Below are 18250 nucleotides of genomic sequence, written 5' to 3'. Positions count from 1 at the left end.
TTCGGAAATTTTATTGTTTTCTGACTTCCGACCGATCACCCAACGTGGCCGAAGAGCTAGGCCGTCATGCGCTTCATCTCTGAGGACACTCATTTTTCGATGCGAACACCGATGAAATCGTACTGTTTAGCGGTAGACTGCCTACCGTGTTACATGCGACTCAATTTTTTTGTTTTTGTTGTTATTGACAAAAGTGTTTTATTATTTTTTTTTAGAAAGCTCTGTGTTTCAATAGAAACTGTGCCCTGGCAAATATTTTTCAGACGTTGCAAGAGCTAAATTGGTTTCAGATAGGAAAAATTGGGTTGTGTGTGTGTTTATACAGCCGAGAACTTGGTCTGCCTCACAAGGACGACGAGTCTCCCAGCTGTAGATGAGCAATTTAGCCACTGCAGTACAATCGCTAGCCTGGGGTCTTGAACGTGCACCACGCAGTAGTGATACACGACCGCACGCCGGTACGATGCTCATCCAAAAGATAGCACTTACCTCAAGCACAGTTGACGGATGTTTCGCTATTATTGAAGATTTGTTCAACCCTGGCAGGATAACTGCATTGACTTTCTCAAGACTAAACAACTTTTTTCTCACCTCGGCTGCGAAAAAAAAACAAAAAAAAACCGATGTAAAAAAATGAATGTGAAAGGAGGTTTGCACCACCCGTGTTGCTCCACTCGACGTCCGCCACGTAAGTTTTCGCCGCCGCGGCCGTCGAATTTTTTGCCACTGCGATAGCAAAATCCCTTCTCCATGAATGGTGAGCAAACAGACACGTAGTCTGTGTCTGTTATGTTTTCTATTCAAGAATATTTCAACAACAAACTTCTGTTTTGTTTTAGATGTGTTTTACAAAGCTCGTTTACCGACGCCAGACAAAGTGTATGGAAATCGCTGGAAAGCAACGAGGTTGTTTTTTGGCTTTCCAAAACATTAAAGCAAGACCTCTGTGGTGTAGAATATTTAAACTCGCGGTATTTTCCGCACACATTGAGCTACTTGCGCATCAAGAAAAACGACTCTACAACGCGCATAAAAAAAAATTCATAAAGAGGTTCGGTACAACTTCGTGAAAAGATTAGAGCCCAGTTTAACAGTTGTAAATGGCTTCACGCCGCGCGATAACGTGCACATGTTTCTTCGCGTTGTCATTGATTGTTTTCCTAAATTGTTCTCAAGATTTGTGAAACAAAATATCAATCTTAAAAAAAGCTGGAAAAAACGCCCGTTCCTGCTTCCATAAAATTGAAAGAATAAAACACAAAGGACAAGCACAGGACAACCACTTTCTTTCGTGAAAGAAAGTGGTTGTCCTGTGCTTGTCCTTTTTTTTTTTTTTTTTTTTTTTTTTTAAGTAAAATTGATCTTTATGTACATGTTTAAAAAATTCGTTCACACTTCCTCATGCACTCAAAGTGCAGAAAAAACCACAAAACAGCATAACACAGTGTGCAGCGTGCAAAGTAACACAAAGCGACACAACAGTTCACGTGTCTAATCCGCAGTTCAAAGGCCGCAAATGAATAGGCAGTACTAACCCTGGAGACCGCCGCAAAGCAAATGGCGTGCCTCTACTTGGTGATGGCAGAGAGCCCGCGCACTCCGAGCCGAGCCTTCAGTGTTTCCCAACACTCAAGCCCATCCTGCTCTGTCGTCGCTATCAGCGAGCTGGCATACACAAAACCATCCAAAAAGTGCCTCCAAGCTGGTTTCCCTCCTTCGACAACATGAAGGTGATCCGTTCTTGACCTCCACAACGCGTGCAAACCAAGGATGGTCAGAACCTCAAAGGCTCGACTATCTCTTCCCGTCCCACACTCAAGAAACATTGCACTTCGCCACGACACATACAGATCAACTTCTAGTGCCGCCCGCAGCTGTGCCCAAAAAAGTTCAGCATTTGTGCAAAATAGGATAACATGTTCAAGAGTCTCTGGAAAAGGACAAAGCGCGCAATTCGTGGACCACGGTACGAAAAAACCCTTTTGCACCAACCATGTTTTTACCGGGAGAACCCTCAGATGTAGACGCAAGAAAAAATTTTTTGTAGCTGTTCTTACGGGATAGCGTCGGAGCCGTTTGAAAACATCCGATTCCACTGCTGTTCCTCCCCACATCCGATACAGTGGGACAGGAATTAGCATGTCGAGCGTGTCCCAGTACAGGGTCTTTCGTTTCACCTTGTCAAGGTACTCATCATAGAAGCGGTCCTTAAAGAACTTAATCGCTGCTTCAATTTCTTTGTAGAATTTTAAGATCCGCGAACGGGAAGATCCAGCCTCACCTTCTAGCCACTCTCCTAAAAAATTGCCTCCGAGCACTCTGAAGGAGGATAAAACAATGTCGTTCCTCTGACTTCTGAAAAACATAAAACGGTGAACTTTTAACTTAAGTTCAACGTTTACTAACCCCAGGCCACCTTTCTTTTGGCTCAAAAACAAGTTGTCGCGTCTCATGCGCTCAAACAGTGATTCCCACACAAAGGTGGCAAGAAAGCGGTGCACTTTGCAAATCTCACTTTGTGCACATGGTCCCACTTGGGCTGGATACCATATGGTTGGAAAAAAAACAGCATTGCAGACAAAAACCCGAGTAGGCAGAGACATCTGCCTACCGTGCCACTCTAACACTTTGACATTTAGACGGTTCAGATCGATTCCACCACGTCCCGTGCTGAGACGCTCCGGGTTCAAATTCACTCCTAAATAGTTCGTCACCGAGTCCGCAAAACTTATGCCAAGAAATTGTTCCGGCTTGGAGCCCCATTCGCCAAGCCACGCTCCCTTTGACTTCCCCGCGTTCATTTGGGCACCGGAGGCAGTGCAGAAGGCGCCGATATGTTGAACCGCCGCCTGCACTTGACTTTTCGAAGAGCACAGCACTGTTAAATCGTCCGCATACGCAAGCACATTTACGGAGCCTCCCGGCAGAGTTAATCCACGAATGTTCACGTCACCCGCGATAGCTCTGCACAGAGGTTCGAGGTAGAGCGCAAACAAAATGGGCGACATTGGGCACCCCTGTCGCACCGATCTGCTGATGGGGATGGAGGCAGTCCTGTTTCCGTTCACAAGCAGGCAAGTCGACACGTCCCGGTAGCACAGCTTCACGTACTTCAGAAGCCGCGCTCCAACCCCGCAGCTCTCAAGAATGCCGAAGAGGAATGAGTGCGATACACGATCGAAGGCCTTGCTCAGGTCTACTTGAAGTGCTGCGAGGGGCTGGCCGAGGACCTGCGCCGCTTCGCACGCGACTCGCATGGTGTGCAGATTTGTGGCGATAGTCCTGCCTTTGAGGCCGTAGGTTTGGTGTCCGCCTACGACGTCACGTAGGCCAGCGTCCAGCCGTCGGGCAATTACCTTGGCCAGCACCTTGTAATCCGTGGTCAGAAGGCTGATGGGACGAAAGCTGTCCAGACTGGGTTCTCTCCCCCCATGCTTCTTCGGTATGAGAACTGTCAGAGCCTGTCGCATGGATGGTGGCATCAGGTTCCGTCGCCGAATGTCTTCGAAGACGTCACAGAGGATCGGGGCAAGTTCGCTCAGGAACGTCTTGTAGAAAACGCCGCCTAGACCATCGATCCCCGGAGACTTCCGTGGGGCGAGTTTTTTTACGGCCCATTCGATTTCTGCGACGGAAATCTTCGTGTTGATTTCCTCTCGCAGCTCCTCCGACACCTTCGGAAGCGGCACTCCGGGTACCCGGAGCGGCTGAAGGTGCTCTTTTTCCGTAAACAAATCCTTGTACGCTGAGACGAAAGCGTTTTCAATATCTTCTTGCTCTGTCAGAATGGTATCCAGGACTCGGAGCGACGTAACGCGCTTCTGAGCAGAGCGCTGCCTTTCCTTCGTTTTAAAAACTTTTCTTGGTTCTTCGTCTCTTTCCAACGCAAGCGTGCGACACCGGATCATAGCTCCCCGGTACTGCTTCTCGAGTATTTCGAGAAGTCGTCCCTTGCAATCTTTGATGTCTTCAGTGAAGACGCCAGGAGTCTTGTTCTCCTCGTGAATCAGTGTTGAGAGGGTTTGCATGAGTTCGCGCTTCTCGGCACGTCCGTGGGCAGCCTTTTTCTGGCCGTATCTGTACGTGGTCAACTTAACTTCTTCTTTCAGCTGTTCCCATTGTACTGCGTTCATCGAGTGGTTTCCTTTGGCTTCTTGAATTATCTGTTTTATCGTTTTGCAGAGCTGCTCGTCTTCCAAAAGTGCGTCATTCATTTTCCAGCCACTCCACCATGATGACGTGACGTTTCTGCGGACGACTTTTCCCATTGTCATGATGACGCAGGCGTGATCAGAGAAAGCTACCGGGACAGCTTTATAGGTCAGGCTAGCTGCGGCGAGTTCGCTTGATACGTAGATTCGATCTAGCCGTGCGTGACAGTCTCCCTGCCAGTGTGTGTACCCAGGGAAGGCGGTTTCCGTCAGCTCTGTGACGTCTTGAAGATCAAAGTCACGCAGTAGCTTGCGCAACTCGACCAAACTTGAGTCTGCCCTTGCGCCTTTCGAACAGTCCACCGCTTTCATGACACAATTAAAGTCTCCGCCAAGCACTGTTTTGCATGGAGTATCCAGGTACTGTCGCAAAGACGCAAAAAATTCTTTCCGACTCGCCGAGTCATTCGGAGCGTAAACCGACACACACTTGTACATTTCGTTATGATAAATGACGTCAATACTGCAGATCCGGCCATTCTTATCTGTTTCCCACTCGGGGCATACATTTATTCCTCTCCCTTTTTTAACCATTATCGCCGTTCCAGCGCTTTGGCCGTTTGCGACGGACACTAAGATTGCGTAGTGACGCGCCACAAAACGAGCCATGGCTTCAACTTGTGCATTTGTCGAAAGTTTGGTTTCTTGCAAAAACAATACGTCTATCTTCTTTTCAAGAAGAAAGTTCAGCACCCACTGTTTGCGTTGTTGCGCTTGTACACTAACGCAGTTTAGCGTGGCAAACTTGAGACGCTTTATGTTTCCTTTGATTTCTATAAAGGGAGGGTCACTGGCGGCGTCAGTAAAAACATTGCGAACGTCTCAGCGAACCGAGAATCGAATAGGAACAAACGAAAAGAACCCCACCTACTCCGGTGGCTTCCGGCCATGTTCCTCCGTCGGAAGTCGCGTAGCGGGGTTAAACCTGGCCCGTCGGGGTTTAGTGACCTTCTGCCATTTGAGGCCCGACCGCTGCACTTGGCCGTCGTCCTCGGAGCGCTGGTCCGACGGGAGCTTGAAGTTCTCCCCAGAGTCACTCAGCTCGGGGTCGTCGTCCGTCGCCCACTCCGCCGTGCCGTCCTGGTCGTCCGCCCAATTAGATGCCTGGCCCTTCTCCTTGACGTCTCGCATTGGAACCTTGAAGTCCCTTTTGCCGGGATTGCTCCCCGTCGATGCCGCGGAAGCCGAAGCAGGGGGACTCGTCGGAACCGGTGCCGTCTGCTGCTTCTCGGGCGGCGCACTTTCAGCTTCCGTTTGACCCGGCGTCGTGGTCGGTACTGCGACGATGTGCTCCGCGCCCTCTGCTGCCTTCTCAGCCTCCTCCTCGTCCATTTCGAGGCTCGACGCTTCGTTTTCGATGGTTGCCTCGGTGACGGTGGCATACGTCACCACACAGTTGACGCGCTCATGCCCGAAGCGTCCACACTTTTCGCACTTCGGTACGCGACATTCGCGGCGTATGTGTCCTGTGCCCTTACACCGCAGGCAGAGCGGTGAGCGCCCTGGTACAATCACCAATACGTTCCCGCCAGCGATCCTCAACTGATGTGGAAGGCGGTCCAGGGATACGCCCTCCTTTGGGCTTAGCCGAGCCAGCCTAGTCGTGGACTGGATGCCCGCGAAGCCATCGGCTCTCCAGACGTCACGGGTGATTCCGTTCACCTTTCCGAAAGGCTCCAGGGCCTTCCGCACAACCTCGTCGGTGACGTGAAAAGGAACCCAGTGCAGCTTCACGCGAACATCCGCGTTGTCGGGGTCGATGATCACACAGCGCTTGCCTTTTACGGAGAGCTCCGCCGCCTCTACCACACGCCGCTTAGATTCCGCCGTCTTCAGAGAGAGCATCCAGACGTGGTTCATCTGGTATCCTCCAAATGCGTCGATGTCGGCCATCACGTCCAGGCGCTCCAGCTCTGCCCGGAAATCAGAAATCTTGTACGGTCTTCCGGAGACGTCGCCATGAAGTAAAACGGAGTTCAGCGCAACACTTCTTGAAGGAAGCGGGGGCAGAACGACACGGTAGTCGTCGGTGGAAGCAAAGACAGAGTTTCCGCGGCCTGCGAGGGCCGTTATCGCCGCTCCTTGGGAGAGCATGATTACACAACCGTCGCTGGCGAGCGCCGGGCGTGGAATGTCCTGTGCTTGTCCTCTGTGTTTAATTCTTTCAATTTTATGTATTCATGTTCAACCCGCTCGCCTTCACCAGTCCTGCTTACGTCGAGAAGTTTGGGTTAGGAGTCGCTATCAGGTGGATCCTTTTCGCATCCCAAAACAAGATTGAATCGATGTTCTTTTTTTCACCCTTTTTAAATGTATTTTTTCACAGATAACGCAGGGCTATCTGGCTACGTTAGCACTGAATCAACATTAGAAACAGGGACATAGGTACTTCGCATGAAGCGCAGCAACAGGAGCAACCTAAATGCGGTATACGAGACACGGCCGGACATGCCGGGGTGACTCGCGGTTCTAACATGAAAGCTACATCGGTGCTGTATGTGGGAACAAAAACATCAGCGCTTGATTAGCGCGTGTAGCCGCCGCAGTGAGGTAAAGCCTCTCATCTTGGGAAAAGTGGCGTCATTAATTGTTTTGGAAATGCTCGAGACACGTGCCGCGCGTTACTTCTGGGAAGAGCATAACGTCTGAAATATTGATCATTGCTGCGCTGTGCAGCCATGATCTTCCCAAGTGCGGCACGTGCCTCGTGGATCCACGCACCTTGCGCTACTTTTGAAACGTGAAGGGGCTTTAGAGTGAGGATCGCTGAAGCGCCCCTTACGTGCTTCTCGCCGGGAATACATTCGTGTTATCTTAGTGCGGACAAAGCCCCAAGGCTACGAGCGCGAGCTCCTAGTGTAACAGCGGCACGGCTAAACGAGCGCTCTAGCTGCAGCCTGCAGGACCAACTGTAAAAATTATTGACAACAAGTATAGAATTTCGAACGGGGGCTGATGGCGCGTGCTCCATTTTTGTTTTCTTGGTTTAAATATTTTTATTCATTAGCGCGCGGGGATAGACGCTGTAGTGCCGCTTTATATTGGCGCGCTCACGCCCTCGCCAGACAACACGGCCGCCGCTCCGCCATCACTCCCTCTGACCAGACAAAGGAGCCCCGCAAAAGATGGGACGTTTGCAGTATTGATATCTATGAAAATATACCTAATACTAAATTACCCAAGCATCAAGAAGAATGCAGGGATTGGTGTTCCAGGCGCCGCACGCCTATGCCTTCCCCGTGTAAAAGATTCGAAGTAAATAAGCAAAATAAAGCGTTGACGAACGCGCGTGTAAGATGCAGTTTGTTTTAGACATCTGCTTTGGAAAGTTACTAATGTGAGGCCAGCACGTGCGGCGCGTGGAACACCAATCCCTGCATTCTCCTTGATGCTTGGGTAATTTGGCGATAGGTCTATTGTTGATCGCGCATACCCGCTTGGTCGCTGAAGTGCTAGTGAAGTCACCGGGCGGCCATCTTGCAAATAAACAAATTGCGGTTTTGCTAGCGTTACAAAGGCAGCCGTCAGCGTGCAGGAGAAACGTTTTCTACTCGTTCGTCGTCATTCGCAAAAGAGGTTTTCCAAGACCCTGTGTAAGCGTTGAGACTTACTGTTGAGAACACGTGGAAAATTTTACGAAAGTGCAGGGCCGCACGAAAAAGGCACAATTCGTCGAGAGCAAGTTTCACTGGTCTCGCGACGTAATCAAAATTTCCTTGTCACGCCGAAGTGCTACGTCTCTGTGCCTTCGTACGCTTGCATACCGATCAAGATTCGACGTCATGTGGATGTGTTTTACTAGTACAATGTGCGTGAAGGTGTGTGTGCCTCTACAGCAGCGTTTTACTTGACTCTGCCGTCTGTATTTGTAACTTGCGGCACTCGCAGTCCAGAAACGAGCTACATCCAGCATTAAGTGGCGGCGGAAGAAGGGGGGGGGGGGGGGGAGTACGTTTTTTTTACGGGTTACAGAATACCAAGCAACATTAGCTCATCACTGATCAGTGGTCTGACCCGTGGGTCTGACTCATGATCAACAACTGCACGTGACATCAAATTTGAGCGCGGCTCGATTAATTATGATTGGTGAACGGATCCGCTTCAAAGATTTTCAATCTCGCTGTCTTGTACTTTTGCCTTTTGCCTGCTCAGCAGCGTTGCTCTATTAGTTCTGCTATGTCATCGATTAGAGATCAGTGCTGCAATCTTTTGCGGGGCGCCTTTGTCCGGCTAGAGGGAGCGCGAACCACCCCTCTATTACCGCTCATTCACACTGGAAGCGGATCCGCGTTCGCAAAGCGGTTGCGAATGCGGTTGTATAGACGCTTTCAGCGCGCGCCAGATTAGAGCCGCCATAGCCGACCTTCTCTTGTCTTACAGAGATGCCGAGCCGATGAAGCGGGCGTTGACGAGTCTTCACAAGGGCCTATGCTGGGGAGAACGACAAAGTAACGCTTAAAATGGCAATAAGCTGTCCTGCTGTGGTAATGATGAAGTGGAGCGAACGAAATAAGAGGGACAAAAACTGAAGGTCGGTTATGGCAGCGCCCATGTACAGCTGCCTGAAAGCGTCGATAATCCAGTACAATTGCACGCGCACTCGATGACATCAAGAGCGCGTGCAATTGTACCAAATCCTTATACAACCGCGTTCGCAACCGCTTTGCGAACGCGGATCCGCTTCCAGTGTGAATGAGCGGTTAGGGTGCCTCAATGTGCGTTTGTCATAGGGCGAAGACACTCATTGTTGTATTGAAAACTGCCTGCGCATGCCGAATGACCTTAAAGGGGCGATGCAACGATTTTTGTATTTGCGCAAATACCGCTTAAAACGGATCCCTAACGCTAATGACCCGTGAAATACCCGTTCGTCTTTCACCACACGCAATCGAAGTCGTAGAAAAAAAATAAAGAAAAACGAGCACCGTTCACCCCCTCAACTCGCAACCATTACAAGCAGCCACGTGATCTGGAGCCTATTATATGCCGCCAATGTTGATCATAGCCGTGCGCTGGGGTTGGCAAGGCACAGGACACGCGCTGAGTTCCAGACATTGTTATGGTTAGGCTGTTGTCGTCATTGCAGCGATTGGACGCAGGATATTACCCAAATTCTTCTCGAGCTAATGCTTTCCGAGCTCGAGCTTCTCGAGCCCAAATCAAGTGCCCACGCAATGCTCCGGTCCAATCTATGAGCCGCATTCAAATATCGTCACGGGCGGAACTGCCACCGCCCAGCTACGTCATCAGGTTTTGCGAAGGAGAGAATGAATGAAAACGCTCGGTTTTTTCCTCGAAATTACAGCGCTACAAAGGTGTTTTTGGTCAGTGGCGTTGCGTGCGAGTATCCTTGAGTCCCACTTGTGCCAGTGAGCTCGTGTAAAGTGAAAAACATTCCAATTGAATATCGTTGCATCGCCCCTTTAAAATTGCGCCAAAGCGCCGGGCAGGGCGAAGCGCTCGCTCCGAACGAGATCGAAGCGCGCGCATTCTGGGCATAGAAATGGCCGAGATGCCGCCACCCTAAGACAGACGTGGCGAAACTGTATGAAGGCACCCTACCCTCTATCCTGGGAAAGCGGTGCCATTCAATGTTGTGGAAATGCTCGAGACACGTGCCACGCGCCCCTTCTGTGAAGAACATGTCGTCTAAAATCTAGCTCAGTGCTGCGCTGTGCCGCCCTGATCTTCCCAAGGGCTGCACGTTGCACGCACACACACGCGTGTATCGACGCATCTTGCGCTACTTTTTTTTTAACATGAAGGGTCTTTAGTAATGATAAAAGCCCCTTCATATTTTAGAAGTAGCGCATAGCGCGTCGATGCACGAGGCAAGTGCAACGTGCAGGTCTTGGGAAGATCATGGCGGCACAGCGCAGCACTGAGAGAGATTTCAGACGCCATGTTCTTCCCAGAAGGGGCGCGTGTCACGTGTCTCGAGCATTTCAACAGCAATGAATGCCACCACTTTTCCCAGGATAGAGGGACTTTAGTAATGATGGCGGAGCGGCGATGGAACTTAAAGCGGCGCCATGTCGTCTGGCGAGGACGCGAGCGTGCCTACATAAAGCGACACAACAGCCTCTATACACGCGCGCTACTGGATAAAAATATTTCAACTAAGAAAACCAAAATAGAGCACGCGCCATCAGCCTCCGTCACCTTAGCCTGGACCATTAAAACAACCTCTTTGCCTTGCAGCGATTTCCATACACTTTGTCTGGCGTCGTTAAACGAGGTTTGTAAAACACATCTAAAACAAAACAGAAGTTTGTTGTTGAAATATTCTTGAATAGAAAACATAACAGACACAGACTACGTGTCTGTTTGCTCACCATTCATAAAGAAGGGATTTTGCTATCGCAGTGGCTAAAAATTCGACGGCCGCGGCGGCGAAAACTTACGTGGCGGACGTTGAGTGGAGCAACACGGGTGGTGCCAACCTCATTTCACACTCATTTTTTTACATCGTTTTTTTTTTCGCAGCCGAGGTGAAAAAAAAGTTGTTTAGTCTTGAGAAAGTCAATGCAGTTATCCTGCCAGGGTTGAACAAATCTTCAATAATAGCGAAACATCCGTCAACTGTGCTTGAGGTAAGTGCTATCTTTTGGATGAGCATCGTACCGGCGTGCGGTCGTGCATCACTACTGCGTGGTGCACGTTCAAGACCCCAGGCTAGCGATTGTACTGCACTGGCTAAATTGCTCATCTACAGCTGGGAGACTCGTCGTCCCTGTGAGGCAGACCAAGTTCTAGGCTGTATAAACACACACACAACCCAATTTTTCCTATCTGAAACCAATTTAGCTCTTGCAACGTCTGAAAAATATTTCCCAGGGCACAGTTTCCATTGAAACACAGAGCTTTCTAAAAAAAAAAAAATAATAAATCACTTTTGTCAATAACAAAAAAAAAAAAAAATTGAGTCGCATGTAACACGGTAGGCAGTCTACCGCTAAACAGTACGATTTCATCGGGGTTCGCATCGAAAAAGAGTGTCCTCAGAGATGAAGCGCATGACGGCCTAGCTCTTCGGCCACGTTGGGTGATCGGTCGGAAGTCAGAAAACAATAAAATTTCCGAATCGCACTCAGTGGCGGAGCGTCCATGCCCTAGAAGGAAATGCGGAGAAACCGAAACTCAAGACGGCCGCCCGTAGAGTGTTTCCAGACCACGAAGAGGTTTTGCAACTCGCATCCACGTAGTTCCGTTTTCACGCAGAGGAGTTTGGGTTTTTGTATTGCAGCGTTGAGTCAAGTCATCGGAATAGTTGATACAATCAAACCGACTTTTGGACGTTAAAACATTTCTGTCGGACATTGCAGCAGAGTGACGCAATAAAAATAATACTAATTATAGCTCAATTTGGAAATACAGTTTTATCTAAACTGCTGTTTTATAGCTTATGATATTTGCTAAAAGATTAGTCTCGGAGTAAAAAAAGTGTATAATTTTATTAACTGATTTTAGAGAGTTCGATTGAGTTCTATCCAGTATCCACTGATTTTTGTTTTCCTCACCTGGCAACACTGGGACCCAAGATGACGCAACGCATGTGGAGCAGGTAGAGAGTTGTGTGCGACGTGGTTGCGGCCTTTGAGTTATTGGATGGTTTTGTTCAAGACAAGGCTCCTATTTCGAGAACGAGCGGTTCAAATCAACGCCTCCGATTGCAGCGAAAGTAATACCGAATCACTGACCGGTCCCACTTCACAGTTCGTTCATCAAGGGTGAGTATCCACGAAAGCATGGTAGCACAAGTTCGGGAAGGGGACACAAAGCACTTTCCGAAGGCTGTGTCTACAGTGCCGCCCGACGGCACGAGCTGTTCAAATCAACGCCTCCGATTGCAGCGAAAGTAATACCGAATCACTGACCGGTCCCACTTCACAGTTCGTTCATCAAGGGTGAGTATCCACGAAAGCATGGTAGCACAAGTTCGGGAAGGGGCCACAAAGCACTTTCCGAAGGCTGTGTCTACAGTGCCGCCCGACGGCACGAGCTGTTCAAATCAACGCCTCCGATTGCAGCGAAAGTAATACCGAATCACTGACCGGTCCCACTTCACAGTTCGTTCATCAAGGGTGAGTATCCACGAAAGCATGGTAGCACAAGTTCAGGAAGGGGCCACAAAGCACTTTCCGAAGGCTGTGTCTACAGTGCCGCCCGACGGCACGAGCTGTTCAAATCAACGCCTCCGATTGCAGCGAAAGTAATACCGAATCACTGACCGGTCCCACTTCACAGTTCGTTCATCAAGGGTGAGTATCCACGAAAGCATGGTAGCACAAGTTCAGGAAGGGGCCACAAAGCACTTTCCGAAGGCTGTGTCTACAGTGCCGCCCGACGGCACGAGCTGTTCAAATCAACGCCTCCGATTGCAGCGAAAGTAATACCGAATCACTGACCGGTCCCACTTCACAGTTCGTTCATCAAGGGTGAGTATCCACGAAAGCATGGTAGCACAAGTTCGGGAAGGGGACACAAAGCACTTTCCGAAGGCTGTGTCTACAGTGCCGCCCGACGGCACGAGCTGTTCAAATCAACGCCTCCGATTGCAGCGAAAGTAATACCGAATCACTGACCGGTCCCACTTCACAGTTCGTTCATCAAGGGTGAGTATCCACGAAAGCATGGTAGCACAAGTTCGGGAAGGGGCCACAAAGCACTTTCCGAAGGCTGTGTCTACAGTGCCGCCCGACGGCACGAGCTGTTCAAATCAACGCCTCCGATTGCAGCGAAAGTAATACCGAATCACTGACCGGTCCCACTTCACAGTTCGTTCATCAAGGGTGAGTATCCACGAAAGCATGGTAGCACAAGTTCGGGAAGGGGCCACAAAGCACTTTCCGAAGGCTGTGTCTACAGTGCCGCCCGACGGCACGAGCTGTTCAAATCAACGCCTCCGATTGCAGCGAAAGTAATACCGAATCACTGACCGGTCCCACTTCACAGTTCGTTCATCAAGGGTGAGTATCCACGAAAGCATGGTAGCACAAGTTCAGGAAGGGGCCACAAAGCACTTTCCGAAGGCTGTGTCTACAGTGCCGCCCGACGGCACGAGCTGTTCAAATCAACGCCTCCGATTGCAGCGAAAGTAATACCGAATCACTGACCGGTCCCACTTCACAGTTCGTTCATCAAGGGTGAGTATCCACGAAAGCATGGTAGCGCAAGTTCGGGAAGGGGCCACAAAGCACTTTCCGAAGGCTGTGTCTACAGTGCCGCCCGACGGCACTCCAATCGCGCCTACAAGTGCCGTCCGGGAGTCGGACGGCGCGTGTATCACTGGGGAGCTCGTTAACACACACCCCCGCCTGCGTTCACGCCGCTTCGCGGCTACAGTATGCGGCTGCTAATTACAAAGCTATTGACCCATTTGGCCCTGTCGTACACGCCGCTTCGCGGCGTCCAAACCAAGCCCCGCTTTCCCCGATGCACCTCCGGAAACGAAGTACCATGCTATTTCGTTCAGCGAAATTTCGGCGACAACATTCGTTTTTTTCCTGTGTTAATGGTAAAAAAAATAAATGTACATATCGCCGAATGCGTCGGCAAAATAAAATGTTTGAGAAAACAGCAACAATAAAGTAAGCCCGCAGTGGGGATCGAACCCGGGATCACGTGCTTATGAGACACATCTTACCAATACGCCACACTCCCCTTCGTAAAAGTCGTTTTGAGAACTCGTTTTATACGAGACTTTCGGACGCCACTTGAACGCCCGAGTGGAGTACCGTCGGATGGCATTTGAAAGCTCTGCAAGAGTGCCGTCGGACAGTTTTCTAGACACTACGTTTTCCGAAACCACACCCGTTCACTCGCTCTGTCTAGTGGGTTTTATCAGAACGGAAGGGATATAGCGAGTGCTGCCGTGAGCGGCAGACTGGGCGAACTGCGATGAACAGGCGAGCTCTAGGAATCGAAAGTATGTGGCATCGCGCGTCGGAGGGGCCAGGATGGGGCTTTGCAGTGTGCGCGACTACAAGGACCGTTGAGATTATTCTTCCGCAGGCATTACATTTCACCGTTCAGTCCCACAGCATAACACAATTCGCAGTAAAGTGAATTTCTGGGCAGTTCTCCTGGTTTTACAAGGGTCAGCAAGTTGCGGAACCGTTGGATTTCGGTCGTTGATCGCGGCGGTGACTGGACCCCAATTCACCTCCTCTTCTCCTCAGTGAGTGACCTACACAGTGACCGCAATAACAATAAAAGCGAACTGTTTTAATCCAGGTTGTATCTGAGTGCCGTCCGATGGCACTAAAGTAACACTGGACTGCACTCTGAGCACGCATTCGAGCGCCGTCCAAAGTCTTGATGGGCTGTAGAGGGGACCTGGGTCATCGCGCCCTGAGAAGCGGAGCCTTCTGTATCCGTAGTCTGAAGGAATAGGTTTCACTCGAAGTTTTTTTACCATATCCAAGCACTTAGCAAGTCATCAGGGAAGTGTCGCAATCAGCAATTTAGAAGATCTGACTATGAGCCGCTTGCCGCTGATTTGTTTGTCATAAAGTGCGTCCTAACATATCCACAAATCGTTTGAGCAACCTCAAAATTCTTCAGGCACTCTCTGCGTTTGATATCACCACACATCGCGGCACCAGCTTTGCGCGGGCACTTCCAAGATGAATTGCCGTTGAAATTAGTAGGTAAGCGATTTCAACACGTTATACTATCTGCAAAAAACAGTTCCTTAACCGAAGCAAAGTACCGAAGAAAGGAAGCAGACGACAGATGTCATCGGTCAGCCGCAGTCTCCATTTGGGAATTGGGATGAGTAGCGGCGCAGAGCCCAGCAGTGCCTGCCAGTCCTTCCCTACGAACAAGCGTCAACCACAAGGGATGACGGGTAGTCATGATGGGCGATGAAGTAGACGGCAAAGGGGCTGGCGATAATGGAGGTTGGGTTGCCGGGGCTACGGAGCTAACATCATGATCCCCTGCTACAATTCTATCATACTTGGTAGTAGGCTTCTCCTCCGAAATTTGAGTAAGACACAAGTTCAACTTTGAGGGCGTGTGGCGGGTCGCTACAAAACACTCTCGACACCCTGGCCGACCGAAAAAGGCCAGGCTGTGCTAGCGAGTCCATCTATGGAAAGCGGCAAGCTTTGATGTCATGATGCTTTTGGAGAGAAGTAGTTGTAATTAAATTAAATTTTAGGCACTTTACCCACATATGCAGGATATGTTTGGGTCTCCATCGACAGGACAAGTTGCCTGCTTCATGAAGACCTTCCTTGATAATGTGCGACATGGGCGATTGCCGTACGTGTGATCATCGATGCCTCCATCTCCCTGCAAAGGTAACCCATAGACTACAGCAGGTATCGCCTAGTATACAATGCCAGGAATTAATTTAGAGGGAAAGGCCGTTCCCAAGCTCCTTGAGAACCTGCATGGCAATGCCCTAGTAGAGGGGTGGCCAAGCTGCGGCTCTCCGCGTGTTAAAATGCGGCTCGCCGCTCCCTCCCTTATCCCTCCTCTCTCTCCCCCCCCCCCTCTCTCCCGGAGCACTTCCCCAAAAAGAGAAATGAAACGCGTTTTAAATGTGCTACTGCTGCCTTACGCACAATTGGACTGCTTTTGACTCATATAAGATAGGCCGAAATTAGTTTGAGTTTCGTTTATTGCTCTAAACAAAAAACCTGCCGCGGCACCCCCCCCCCCCCCCCTCCTCCCTCCCTCTGCGGCTCTTGAAAATTTTGTGATTTTGTTTGCAGCTCTGTGTTATATATCTAGGGTTGAGAGCATGCAACGACCGATCCAGTTGTTGTAGATCAACATGGATTACCCAGTCGGTCACGGAAGCACGTCGAATGAGAAGAACAGAGAATAAAAGCAAAGATAGGGTTCACCTAATGAAAGAAGATCAATGATATGTCTCCCCTATAGGGGGATCGAGCCCACAGCCTTTTGATTAGGAGCCCGATGTTCTGCCCCTGCACCACTGAATGGCACAACGAACGGCGTTTCATCTGGGTTCTTTTAAGTCACGCAGCTATTGCAGAACATTCATGTGACTCGCGTGGCGCTTGCTCTCGCCAGTCATGCCCGGCGGCCGACGTGCTGTAGTGGCAGGCTTCCTGCCATGCTTTGTTGCGTCTTAGCATGGACTAGCCGGAGTGGCTACAAGTGCGGGCAAGCGCCTTGCGTTTAATTGCGGTTTGGTTGTACGAGAGCTCGAGCAGGAGGGACAGCAGTGAAGGCAACTCGCTTGTAATTGTACCATTACCAGCTAGTTCATGCTAGGGTAAGACAAAAGGATAATGTTGTCGCACCTTCCCTTCCATTTGGCAGCGGAAAAAAGTTTAATGTACCTTGATCCAATGGGTAAATTCGGATGACACATTGTGTGCAGGTGTGTGTCACGGGAGTGATTAAAAGCTCATGAACCCAGTTACAAGCTTCGCAAGTCTTACTATACTCTGTGTCAACAGAGTTTTCTCGTAGGATCAAGGTGCATTTATTTCTTTGTTGTGTCTAGTGCTTAACAGTGTCGCGCAGTCTATGTACAGCATCCTGCGAGCTTTGATTGGACCTGCGTGGCCGTACTGCCTAGGCCCCAGGCTGTCCTTTCTAGCATGTCATGGGCGTACTTGTTTGCACTTCGCATTGAGCAACTGTGTGCTCAATGCGAACACTGTCGCATTGAGCAACAGTGTTAGTGACAGTGAGGCTAGCACTTGACGCTTTGTTCTTAAAATTGAAAGGCTGCCATCGAAACGTTAAACGCAAGGCACAGGTCATCGAAACAATGTGAGCCAGCGTGCAAACAGTCGGAAAGATGGCTGCTCCGGCGTGCTGCACACAGCAGTTTGCGACACATGTTTTGGATGTTGCACACATCGGGTCGTTCGGGTGGCTCCGCCCAGTTCAGGCAGATACGAGGAAAACTGGAATGTTTGTACGTTTAAGCTCTTGTTGGAATACTAAGCTTTTGTAGCGTTCTCCGAAAGACGTCAAATACCTTGTGCTCAAATGCCGGAACCATGCATTGTGTCTAGCTTTTATAGATAATTATTTTGTTCTCAAGAGTCGTTACTTGCGGCTCCTTTGGGCGAAAACTGCGCTGCGGTTCAATGAGACGAGGGTTGCTGAGAGTCGTTGTAGATTTGTTTGTAATTTCGAAGTGCTTTTTGAGCAAAGATCTAGCTTCGAACACGAACAAAGCCTTCAGTGACAAACTGGGTGAAGCTCGGGAGTGCGTTGTTTAATTGGTGAACAAACCCTTCATTCCGTAATGGGAGCAACCAAAGCTAAGAAAGTCGTGAATGAGCCGGTACAATTTTTTTTTCAATCAGCGTTTTACAGTTCTTAAGGTATCGATGTAATCGCAACATGGCTGAAATGATGGTATCCAAACATCATAAATTAATCGCGTTCGAGCACCGCGTACAAACCACCGATTGCACCGCTAGTGTGCTCCCTCGACCTTGCTGTTCACGGAGGAGAGATGGGAGGAAAGTGTCTCGGGGCTTTTTCCTCCCATTTCTGACCATTTCAAGCATGCAATCGCAGATTTATCTCCCCTTTCTTAGTATTTTCTGCCACAGCCACAGACGTGGCGAAATATGTTTGTTTGACGTAAATCTGTATGAGTGACTTTATACGTGGAACCGAAATATGCCGACGCCTTCAGGCTAAACTGTGCTTCTAATGTAGAAAGAAGTGCACAATGAGATTAGCTAGTCATGCAGTGTGCCGGTACGGAGATTGCAGCTATGGATACTGTTTCACAGGAAAATATGTTTTGTTTTGCTGCAGTTTGCGTCATCAGACATTGCAGCACATCATACCTACGACAGACGGTGGTGCCTGCCGTGTGCTGAGACCTTCCAAGGAACCTGGGCAGTTACCGTACTTGTGAGCATGGGTGCTTCCATAACCTTGCCAAGGTAACCTTTAGACTTGGGCAAGTATCGCCTCGTACGCAATGCCAAAACTTCCCTTTGCGAGGAAGGTCATAACCAAGCTGCACCAGAGCCTGCCTGGCTACCCCTAGCGTGACATATAGCAGCATCACTATAAGCGGC

At 49.7% G+C, this 18250-nt stretch overlaps 1 protein-coding gene and 1 long non-coding RNA gene across 2 annotated transcripts in view; both read left to right on the top strand.

Annotated features, from left to right (window-relative positions):
* The window catches only part of LOC8031470 (glutathione hydrolase 1 proenzyme), a 73307-nt gene that overhangs the window by 32700 nt on the left and 22357 nt on the right, over positions 1–18250 (top strand). The gene's annotated exons all lie outside the window — the stretch shown is intronic.
* LOC121836721 lies at positions 11888–18039 on the top strand. Its single transcript, XR_006077950.1, has 3 exons — positions 11888–11941; positions 15400–15520; positions 17982–18039. It is a non-coding gene; the product is annotated as an uncharacterized LOC121836721 (long non-coding RNA).

The sequence above is a fragment of the Ixodes scapularis genome, unplaced genomic scaffold, assembly GCF_016920785.2.
Source record: "Ixodes scapularis isolate PalLabHiFi unplaced genomic scaffold, ASM1692078v2 PGA_scaffold2__306_contigs__length_199485367, whole genome shotgun sequence".
Taxonomy (NCBI): Eukaryota; Metazoa; Arthropoda; class Arachnida; order Ixodida; family Ixodidae; genus Ixodes; species Ixodes scapularis.
The sequence above is the reverse complement of the archived record's forward strand: the minus strand, read 5'-3'. Positions and strand labels throughout refer to the sequence as shown.